At 36.3% G+C, this 11,062-nt stretch overlaps 1 non-coding gene across 1 annotated transcript; it reads right to left on the bottom strand.

Annotated features, from left to right (window-relative positions):
* Positions 1-284: 284 nt before the first annotated feature.
* On the bottom strand, positions 285-391 carry LOC141716315 (small nucleolar RNA R71). Its single transcript, XR_012573028.1, has one exon. It is a non-coding gene; the product is annotated as a small nucleolar RNA R71 (small nucleolar RNA).
* Positions 392-11,062: the final 10,671 nt, after the last annotated feature.

The following is an 11,062-nucleotide window of genomic DNA, read 5'->3' on the forward strand; positions in this document are numbered from 1 at the left end:
TTAAAATCAAGTCTAGCACGATTCAATGGGTACAAAATTCAGTCCAGTTTGGGGGTTCTCCAATGGAAGATCCCAATACGCATATTAGGGATGTCATAGAGATCTGCGATACCTTCAGGTTCAATGGTGTGTCTGAGGATGCGGTGAAACTGAGACCGTTCCCATTCTCTCTGAGGGACAATGCTAAGAGTTGGTTACACTCTCTATAAGCTGGTTCGATTGCTACTTGGGAAGATCTTGCTCAAAAGTTTCTCACTAAATTCTTCTTTATGGCGAAGACAGCTGCAATCAGGAATGCTCTTACTCAATTTGTGCAGCAATCAAGAGAATCTCTATGTGAAGCTTGGGAGCGCTACAAGGAGATGCTTAGGAAGTGTCCTCATCATGGAATGCCTGATTGGATGATCATCAATTGCTTCTATAACGGTTTGAGAGCACAGTCAAGACCCTATGCTCGATGCAGTATCAGGTAGAGCATTATGGGCAAAGAGCTATGAGGAAGCTTATGATCTAATTAAACTGATGGCTGCTAATGAATATCAGTATCCAACCTAGAGATTACCATAGGGAAAGGTAGCACGAGGTCTTGAAGTGGATACATCTACGACTATCACTGCTCAACTAAAGGCGTTGTCTATGAAGATCGATTATCTGGCCAACTATGGAGTTAATCAGATAGCCAGTATTTGTGAGTTGTGTGCATGTGTTCATGCGAAGGAGCAATGCGCTATATCTAGTGAATCAGCTCAGTTTGTGAGCAACTTTCAGAGGTGGCAACAACCAGTTCCAGCCACTTATCATCCCAACAACCGTAATCATACTAACTTCAGCTGGAGAAACATTCAGAATGCGGTGTAATAGCCTTATCAGCAGTATGCAGTAAAGTAATTCAACCCTCCTGGTTATCAACAACAGTATGCACTAAGACAACAACTTCCAACTTCAACAACTACCGCATGGAAGTACAAGTCAACCTAATAAAAAATCTGAATTGGAGGAGTTGAGGCTCATGTACAAGAGCCAAGAGGTTTCTATCAAGAATCTGGAGAATCAAATTGGGCAGATTTCCAATACTTTGTTGAATCGACAACCTGGTACACTCCCTAGTGACACAGAAGTTCCAGGGAAGAGGGAAGTAAAAGAGCAGGTTAAGGCAATTACATTGAAGTCTGGGAAGGTTACAAGCCCTTAAAAATCTCAAGTTTCAGATAATGAAGTTGTGGCTGAAGAAGAGGTGCTAAAGAATGCTAAGGTGGAACCAAAGAAGAAAGCTGTTGTCAACACTCCTCCTAAGGGTAATACAGGGGAAAAATAGGTCTATCCTCCAACTCCTTTTCCTAAAAGGTTACAGAAGCAGAAGTTGGATAAGCAATTTGCTAAGTTCTTGGAAGTTTTCAAGAAACTTCACATCAACATACCTTTCGCTGAAGCTCTTGAACAAATGCCTAGCTATGCGAAGTTTATGAAAGGAATTCCCTCTCGGAAAGTGAAGCTCGATGACTTAGAGACCGTTGCTCTTACGGAGGAATTCAGTGTTATGCTGTAACAGAAGTTGCCTCCGAAGCTTAAAGATCCTGGAAGCTTCACTATTCCTTGCACCATCGGAAACTTGTCATTCAACAAGTGTTTATATGATTTGGGAGCAAGCATCAATCTGATGCCCTTGTCTATCTTCAAGAAGCTTGGTCTACCTGATCCAAAACCGACATACATGTCATTACAACTAGCTGATCGTTCCATCGCTTATCCGTGAGGAATAGTGGAGGATGTCTTGGTTAAGGTGGACAAACTCATTTTCCCTGCTGATTTTGTAATTCTGGACCTTGAGGAAGATAAGAAGATTCCCATTATCTTGGGGAGACCATTCTTGCTATAGGATGAGCTATGATCGATGTGCAAAAAGGAGAGCTTACGATGAAGGTTAAAGATTAGAAGGTCACTTTTAGTGTGTTCAAGGAAATAAAGTTACCCACAGATAAAGAGCAGTGCTTTAAAGTAGAGCGGGTCGACTCTATCATGAATTCAGAGCTTGAGAAATTGCCAAAGTCAGATACCTTAGAGAGATCCTTAATAGGGGAATCATTTATTAAAGATGAAGAAGGAGCAGAGCAACTACAGGTTTTGAATGCACCTCCATGGAAGAGGAAGTTGGATATGCCATTCGATTCACTTGGGTTAGCGGAGCTGAAAATTTCTCAGGAGCATCTCGAGCCGTCTATTGAAGAAGCTCCCACACTTGGGCTCAAACCGCTGCCAGGTCATTTGAGTTATGCATTTTCAGGTGCACCCCCTGATAAGGGGTTGACATTTATCCATATATGATAATCTAAAGGGTGACCGGGCGGTTCCTCTCCTGCCTACAGAGGGTTCTTTTTATGTGTAGTAGGCAGTTGATTGGACTAGTGTTGGTGATGAGGGCGTATTGAGGCCATGCATGACATCCACCGACGTTTTGGTGAAGAATTGACACACGCTCTCGCACCTGTTTTCCGAGATACTGGTGTCGAGGTTGATTGGCCACCTAATCCTCCACCCGAAGAGGGCGATCCTCTTGCTAACTAGGTATGCCTTGTATCCTTATTATTACCTTCAATGAGGACATTGAAATTTTAAGTTTGCGGGTGATAATGTAAGGATTAGTTTGTGTGTGTTCATATAGATTCATATAGAATCATGTTGCATGTTTAGTTGTATTTCATTCAAATTTTTGCATGGTTGTTCATATATGACATTTTTATTTGTGTTTTTATGAGAGTTCATATAGTCGCATGTGCATGCATATTCCATGATCCCTTAGGTTGAGCTGTTGTTATCTGATAAGTTGATATTAATTTGAGTGTGGTGATGACGAATAGAGAGTTGTTTAAGTCCTAATGAATCGATTTGCATGCCATATCGATATTTTGAACATTCAGACGTTTTACAAATTTTCTCGTTTTGCGAAAAATGACTTTTCCGGGCCCCTTCAGCTGTCAAAAGCCCCACAAAAATCACATTTTTATTTTTATAGGATCATGAAATTATCAAATATTATTCTTCTTTGTATTTTTGTATTTTTCACAATTTTTGGGAATTTTTGGCATATATTTTATATTTATTAAATATTTAAAAATTTAAAATTAATAACCAAAAATTATTAAAATTGGGGCAAATAATTTTATTTAGGTTATTATTTTTACTAGTATAAATAGCTAATTAATTGATAATTAATTATTAATTAATTATAAAAAAATTAGAAAATAGAAATTAAGAGTGTTGGTGAAGTTCTTGTTCTTGAAGGAGAGCGAAGATCAAATCGTGATTTCAGAAGATTTACCGAAACACTATTTTTGCTCTAGTAACCAAAATCATCATTGTGAAGACACTAATCTAGTGATACTAACATCATAACTGAGCTTGGTTAATTGTAAATGTTAGAAAAGTATCTCTAGTTATTTTTCCTCGCGAGATTCTGAGGATAGAATCCTAATAAGGGGGGGAGGATGTAACGACCGAGAAATTATGCTTGTATTATATCTTAATAAAGATGATTTATGTATTTAAATATGTCAATAAGTGTATTGAGTTATAAAACCCTAGCTGTTATGTGCTACGTGTAATCTGTTTCGATCAGAACGTGTTTGGGGTAATTATCGAGTGTTTAATTTTAGTTAAATGCTTTTAAATCAAAAGTTGTACGGTCCAAACAGCGTTTTAATAGATGATATTTCATATAAAATCATTGGCCTTATTTTTCCAAGTATGGCCTATACCATACCGATATTCTGAACATCCAGACGTTTTACAAATTTTCTCGTTTTGCGAAAAATAACTTTTTTCGGGCCCCTTCGGTGTCAAAAGCCCTACAAAAATCACAATTTTATTTTTATAGGATCATGAAATTATCAAATATCATTTTTCTTTGCATTTTTGTAATTTTCACAATTTTTGGGAATTTTTGGCATATATTTTGTATTTATTAAAAATTTAAAAATTTAATATTAATACCCAAAAATTATAAAAATTGGGGCCAATTAATTTTATTATATGTATAATTAGGGCCTTAATTTTATTTAGGGGTATTATTTTTACTAGTATAAATAACTAATTAAATACTGATTAATTATTAATTAATTACAAAAAAATTAGAAAATAGAAATTATGAGTGTTGGTGAAGTTCTTGTTCTTGAAGGAGAGTGAAGATAAAATCATGATTTCAGAAGATTTATTGAATCACTGTTTTCACTCTAGTAACCAAAATCATCCCTTTGAAGAGACAAATCTAGTGATACTAACATCATCAACTGAGGTTGGTTAATTGTTAAAGTCGAATTATGTGTTCTTGGCTTGAATTTCAATTTTTGTGTTCGAGGAGTCGTTTGATTGTTTTGATGATTCTTATAGTTCTATCTTAATCTTAGGAATGATTTTGTGTATTTATATTGATTATATAACCCCTAGAATGATATGAATGTGTTCTTGTTTTTTTTAGTTTTTGATTTCATTTTTCTTGAATTTATAGTTGTTGGTGATTGATTTTGACTGTTGGAAGTAATTATAGATAATTAGAACTTTAAATTGGTACTAGAATCACGTTATTTGGGTTTGATTTCACTGAAAACGACTTCGCCGGATTCTCGCCAGTTTTTGATTGATTTTCGCCGGAGAAGATGATACAGCCGACGTTGGTGATAACAAATCGAGTAGCTATACTGTAGAAGTGAATTAGAATGAGTTTGCAGCAAGAACGGAGCGAAATTATCCTATTTTGCCCAGGATTTGAGCTAGCCGGAGTTCGGCGAAGAACCGCCGGAAACTGGAATATTTCCAGAACCCGGACGAAGTTCTTCCCGACCCGGTTAGCTTTCCCCCAACCCGAATTTCAACCCAATCATGACCCAATTTTGATTTTCAAAACCCATTCCTGATTTTTGGAAATCTGTTTCTGATTTGTTAATTTACTTTTATTTTTATAAAATTCTGAAAATTAGTTTTATTTATTTAAGAAAAATCCAATAAATAATATGATTAATTATCTGATTTATTTTTGTAAATAATTATAAATTATTTCCTTATTTCAGAAATTTGAAATTTATTTATTTATATATTTATTTAATTATTTATTTCTTAATTATTAATTATTTAATTAAAGTGATTAATTATTTATAATTAATCATTTAAACTGAATAATTAGTAATAAATCGTATTTAATTTTAAAAATTAGGGAAAATTATTTTAAAATATGATAATTCCTATATAATTATTTAAGAATATAATTGAGATTTAATTAATTGTGAATAATTAATTATAATTGATTAATAATTGATTAATTCTTGTTTATTGTGTAATAATTAAACTGTTTATCCAATTTAATCGAAATGATACTTATTCCTAGAGCGAGTCGGCTTATGATACTTATTCGTTTTCAGACCTTGTTATTAATAAATGCAAGTCAAATAAATCCCGAAAAAATAGCAAATGAGTCAGACACTGTTTGTTAATGCGAATATAGGTCTAGTATTGATTCTAAAAATAATTATAAGCCTAAATTAATTATGTTCCTTATGTGCTATGTGATTTGCGTGATTATATGAACTCTATTTATTGAATAATTACATATACGAGTCAAATAGAATCGTATGGGTAGATAATAAGGGCTACGTTGTTCCAGTATGAGATATGTGTACGATGTAAGTTAACCAAACGAGTATCTTTCTTTGATAGATTCAACACCGACAAGGCGAATCAAGCTGGAGATAGAGAGCTGTGAACTACCAGAGGAAAAACATATACCAGGCAAGTTTTTCCTATATTCTAAGTTTAGAATAGTGAATTGCTTCCAACTTTCCATGACAGTTATACCCTGATAATTCTTGTTCACAAATACTGATACATAATTGTTATTCCTTTGTTCCAATTTCATTTCAAATCCTGATTTCTCCTTATTAATTGAACCCTCTATTCATATTCCAATAGTTACATACACACATATACATATACTCTGATATATTCCGATATTGGGATACATCGAAAATATACCGATTGTTCCGGATGCTAAGCTATGGACTGGATGGTTACGATGCGGGCCAGGTATGAACCGAATGCTTGATTCTTAGGCCATAGTGCCTGGGTACCATATATATTGGTGGGTCTATGCAGTTGGGTATAGATCCGCGCTATATCCTGACTGATCAGTAGGTTATAGTGCATATGTTGGTTTTTGTGTCCAGTCTAGTTTATTAGGTACTCGCCAATAATGGCTTTCATTGCTCACTACATAAACAGATGGTTGTTCAAACCTGCATATTACCGATTCATTTAACTTTCTCTCTTTACACTATATATATAAATATTGCAGGCTTGTTGAGCAATTTTGGCTCACCCCTATTATTGTTTTTCACCTTGTTTTTCAGTTAAAGTTGAGAATGAAACCCATCTGAACCCAAGTAGTCAAGAAGCGGGACCCTCTGGCACCAAAAGTGTTTATTCCAATTCCAGAAGAGAGTTTTGAGATGCCAGAGCAGGTGTAACAGGATAAGTTGTAGTTGTGGTTTGAGTAAAAGAAGTTTACTTTAAAATTTATATAGATAACTGGTTTGTAAATAAAGAAGTTTTGTAAGACCGTTTATTTGAGTTGTTGTAATATATGTTGGTAAGTTGTTCTTGTTTTTACAACTTAACCTTTAAAGATCCTGGGTAGTAATAATAAGGGGTAATTATATGTTTATATTATTATTGTACAGGTTAGTAAGGTAGTTAGTGATAGTAATACCCCAAATCTATATCCCGGATTTGGAGGGTGTTACAGTTGGCATCAGAGCTTAGGTTTTGGCCCCTAAAAACAAGAACATTAGAGTTAAGATAAGCTATGAAGATCACATAAGATAGGAATAATGGTATTAGGGTTTAGTTAGTTTCTTAGATTAGGAAATTGTAATTTCTAGGAATGGGAAATGACCTTTTCTTGTATTATGGTTATTCTGTCAGATGGCTTCAGCATCTTCGTCAATAAGGACAGTATCTGGACTAGCATTACCACCAGTATCAGTACATGTGTTTCCACTATTTCCACCACCACCACCACCACCACTACCGCAGGAAGCTAGCACCACAAGCTCCAGAGCAGATACCAGATCCACCAGTGTTAGAGGTACCTGATCCTATTGATTTTTTCCGTATTTTCAGCCAGAGATACCTCAGTTACCACCGCTTGAGTTCCCGATGTTTGAGGTACCTGACATGATTAATTTTCCACAATGGGATGAGCTTGAGCCACATGTGCCAGTGCAGCAGCCGTAGCAAGAAGGTTCCGTTTCCACAGCCAGAGGTTCCGTTTCCACAGCCTGATGTACCTCCAGCCCTTCAGATGATTGATCCACAGGTTCCATCAGTATTATTTCCAGCACCTATAGCTATTTATGCTCTGTGCCCGGAGTTTATCAGTTTCCGCCTGTCGAGTTCGTGGACAAGGTGATTGACCAGCCGATACCTTTACCTACCAGAGGATCACAGACAGATCTCCGAGAGCCACATACAGTGTCATGCCATCAGCATGCCAGGATGAGAGAGTAGATGCATATGTGGAGAGATCAGTGTAGAGAGATTCTTGGGTTGTTTGAGAGCAGAGAGTTTGGCCCAGTGAGAGCCTTGCAGCCAGATTACATCATGAGAGAGAGGCTCATACAGATCTACATGACAGCCTTACAGGAGTATGCAGAGTTGAGACAAGAGGACATCCGTACTGATGTAGTATATCACCGAGCTATGAGATTGACAGAGGCAGTGTTAGAGTCGATTCAACAGGAGATAGATCGTGTGCCACCTGGATTTTGAGATCATCCAAACAGCCAGATGTGTTGTACTATATGTGACATATGTAGATAGAGGCAGCATAGTATAGTGTGATTAGGCTTGTATGTGTGTCGTATCTAGTTTTGACATGTAGCAGCAGTAGCTATGATGGATCAGATGTAGACCCTTTTGTATCAAGCACTAACAGCTGTAGCTGGTGTCATATATATAAAATAAACTTTTTCCAACTTTTTCTTTTATTTTAAATATTTCAAGTCTTTAAAGTATTTACATTTACATTATTGTTTTATAGTTCTTCCATATCTTAAATGTTGTTTTTATTTAAAATAATGTTGTACCATTTATTCCAAAATTTTCAATTATTTCCTAATGATTTATTTAAATACTGAACTATTTTAATTTCTTGTTTTAGATATCTAGTAAATTGTTTTCTTTCCAATATCAACTGTTTAAATTTCCTATTTTAATACCATACAAATTGTTTCCTTATTTATTATCACCTATTTAATAAATTATTATTAAAAGAACCATTTGTTTTATTATCAGAAACATGGCACCAAAAAGAAAAACCAGAACTGAGTCATCCAATGACAATACCGAAGGCTAAAACAACAATAACCACCACATGGACCAAATGTTTCACCTAATGCAACTACAAATGGTGATGATGCAGCAGCAAATGCAATAACAGCAACAGCAGTTCCAATAACAGATGTTACAAGCAACCACTTCGTCCAGAGCCACAACCCCCACCAGTTGTACATGTTGTTACTTTCAAACAGTTCCAGTCGGTAAAGCCTCCAGAATTTGAAGGTTCAGCAGATCCTACCAAGGCAAGGATCTGGTTAAAAGAGATGGAGAAAGCGTTTGCGTTGGTTAAAGTGGAAGCAGATCAGAAGACGGATTTCGCAAGCTACTTCTTGAAGGGAGAAATTAACCACTGGTGGGAGTCCAAGAAAGCGCTAGAAAGTGAGGGAGTCATAACTTGTGATAGATTCACCGAGCTTTTTCTGGAGAAGTATTTTCCTCGTTATATGAAAAACCAGATGGAAATTAAGTTCTTGGAGTTGAAGCAAAGAAATTGTCGGTCACTGATTATGAAGCCAAATTTATTGAATTGGCTAGGTTTGTTCCAGAGCAGGTAGATACCGATGAGAAGCGGGTTAAGAGATTCCAACAGGGATTAAAGCCGTGGATTCAGTAGCAGAGTGGCAGTGTTCTAACTTACGACGTATACAACTGTAGTTCAAAAGGCCATGATAATTGAAGGAGAAAGTGAAGCGTCCCAAAAGGAAAAGGGACCGGGAAGTTTTCAGAACCGTTCCAACAAGAGGTCGGGATTTCAAGCCCGGACAAATGCAAATTTTAGAAGGACAGAACAGGGCAATCAGAGAACGGGCAACCAACTCCCATCCCCAAATCAACAGAGAGTCATCAGACCACCAATACCAGATTGCAGAACATGTGGGAAGAAGCATACAGAGATCTGTAATAAGCCAAATGTCACGTATTTCAAATGCAAGTAGAAGGGACACTACTATGGGGAATGCCCAACAGGGAAAATAGAAGTCACTTGTTTCCAATATGGAAGAAAGAGACGCATCACTAAAGACTGTAGAGGAGCAGCCATGGCAGCTAGTATTCCAAGGGTTTTGACATTTACCTCCACTACCACAGCGGAATCAGCCTAGGGCAAGGACCTTTAATATATCAATGAAAGAAGCTGCATAGTCCAAATATTGTTGCAGGTATGCTTTCTGTGAATTCTATAGATGCACAAGTATTGATTGATTCTGGAGCCACAAGATCTTTATTTCTGAAGAATTTATCCATAAGTTGTATTGTGAAATCCAACAGTTGGACAAAACCTTAATTATAAAGCTAGCAAACGATGATCAAATTACGGTGGATCGAGTGTGTCCAGGGTGCGATATCGAAAATAGCAGGACATCATTTCTCAGTTGACTTGATACCTTTCAAGTTAGGAGAATTTGATGTTATTTTATGAATGGATTGGTTAGCCGGTAGCAATGCCTAGATCGATTGAGCAAATAAGAAAGTGAATCTGCGAAACTGAAGAAAATACAACGGTAACGTTTAAAGGCGAGAAACAAAAGTAAATTTTTTTAACGATAATGCAGACAAAACTGATTGATACGCCAAGGATATAAAGCTTATCTAGCCTATGTGTTGGACACGGAAAAAGAAAGTCCGAAGATCGAGGATATTCCTGTGATATGTGAATTTTCCCGATGTGTTTCCAGATGAACTTCCAGGACTACCTCCGGATCGATACATCAAATTTACCATTGATTTGGCACCAGGTATTGAACCAGTTTCAAAAGCTCTGTATCAAATGACACTTATTGAGATGAAAGAACTGGCAACGCAATAACAAGATCTTCTCGATAGAGGAATTATAAGGCCTAGTGTATCCCCATGGGGTGTACTAGTATTGTTCGTAAAGAAGAAAGACGGCAGTATGCGAATATGTATTGACTATCGTGAGCTGAACAAATTAACTATCAAGAATAAGTACCTTTTGCCACAAATCGATTACTTATTTGATCAACTGAAAGGTGTTAGGGGGAACACACACAAGTATAGAACCAAACAAATAATGCAAAACACACACTCAATATATGACGCAGGAAAAACCCACGTCCCAACTTGTATTATTAATCAAAACAATTATCAATAATACAATCAATCTCACCAAACGATATTCACTCAAGCGATACTTAAGTCAAACAATACTCAAGCATACATCAAAACAATAACATGACTATGTATATATAACCATCACAAACTTAGCCAACAAGACATACCTAATCTGATTACAATAATAATTGTCTACTCATACTAATTATTACCCATTCCCATTATAATAATAATTGTCAACACATACAATTATTACCCAACTCAATTATGATAATAATTGTCTACCCATACAATTATTACCCAATTCAATTATGTTTTCTATCACCAAGACCATACTACCTGTTGGGTTTAACCCCAACAATCCTCCCCTTCAACACAATATGATTTCATGCACAACCGAATTAACGGTCACCATCAAGCCATCGACGTCGATCACCCAATACCTCCCCTCGAACAATAACCCCTCCTTCTAGTACAAAAAGATTTCTCTTATCTTTTCGACCTTTGAGTATCTCTAAATCTCCTTTAGTGACTTTCAACATACTGTTCTTCATCATAACAGTATATCCCAAATCAACTAATTTACCCAACGAAATCAGATTTCGATTTA

The sequence above is a fragment of the Apium graveolens genome, chromosome 3, assembly GCF_009905375.1.
Source record: "Apium graveolens cultivar Ventura chromosome 3, ASM990537v1, whole genome shotgun sequence".
Taxonomy (NCBI): Eukaryota; Viridiplantae; Streptophyta; class Magnoliopsida; order Apiales; family Apiaceae; genus Apium; species Apium graveolens.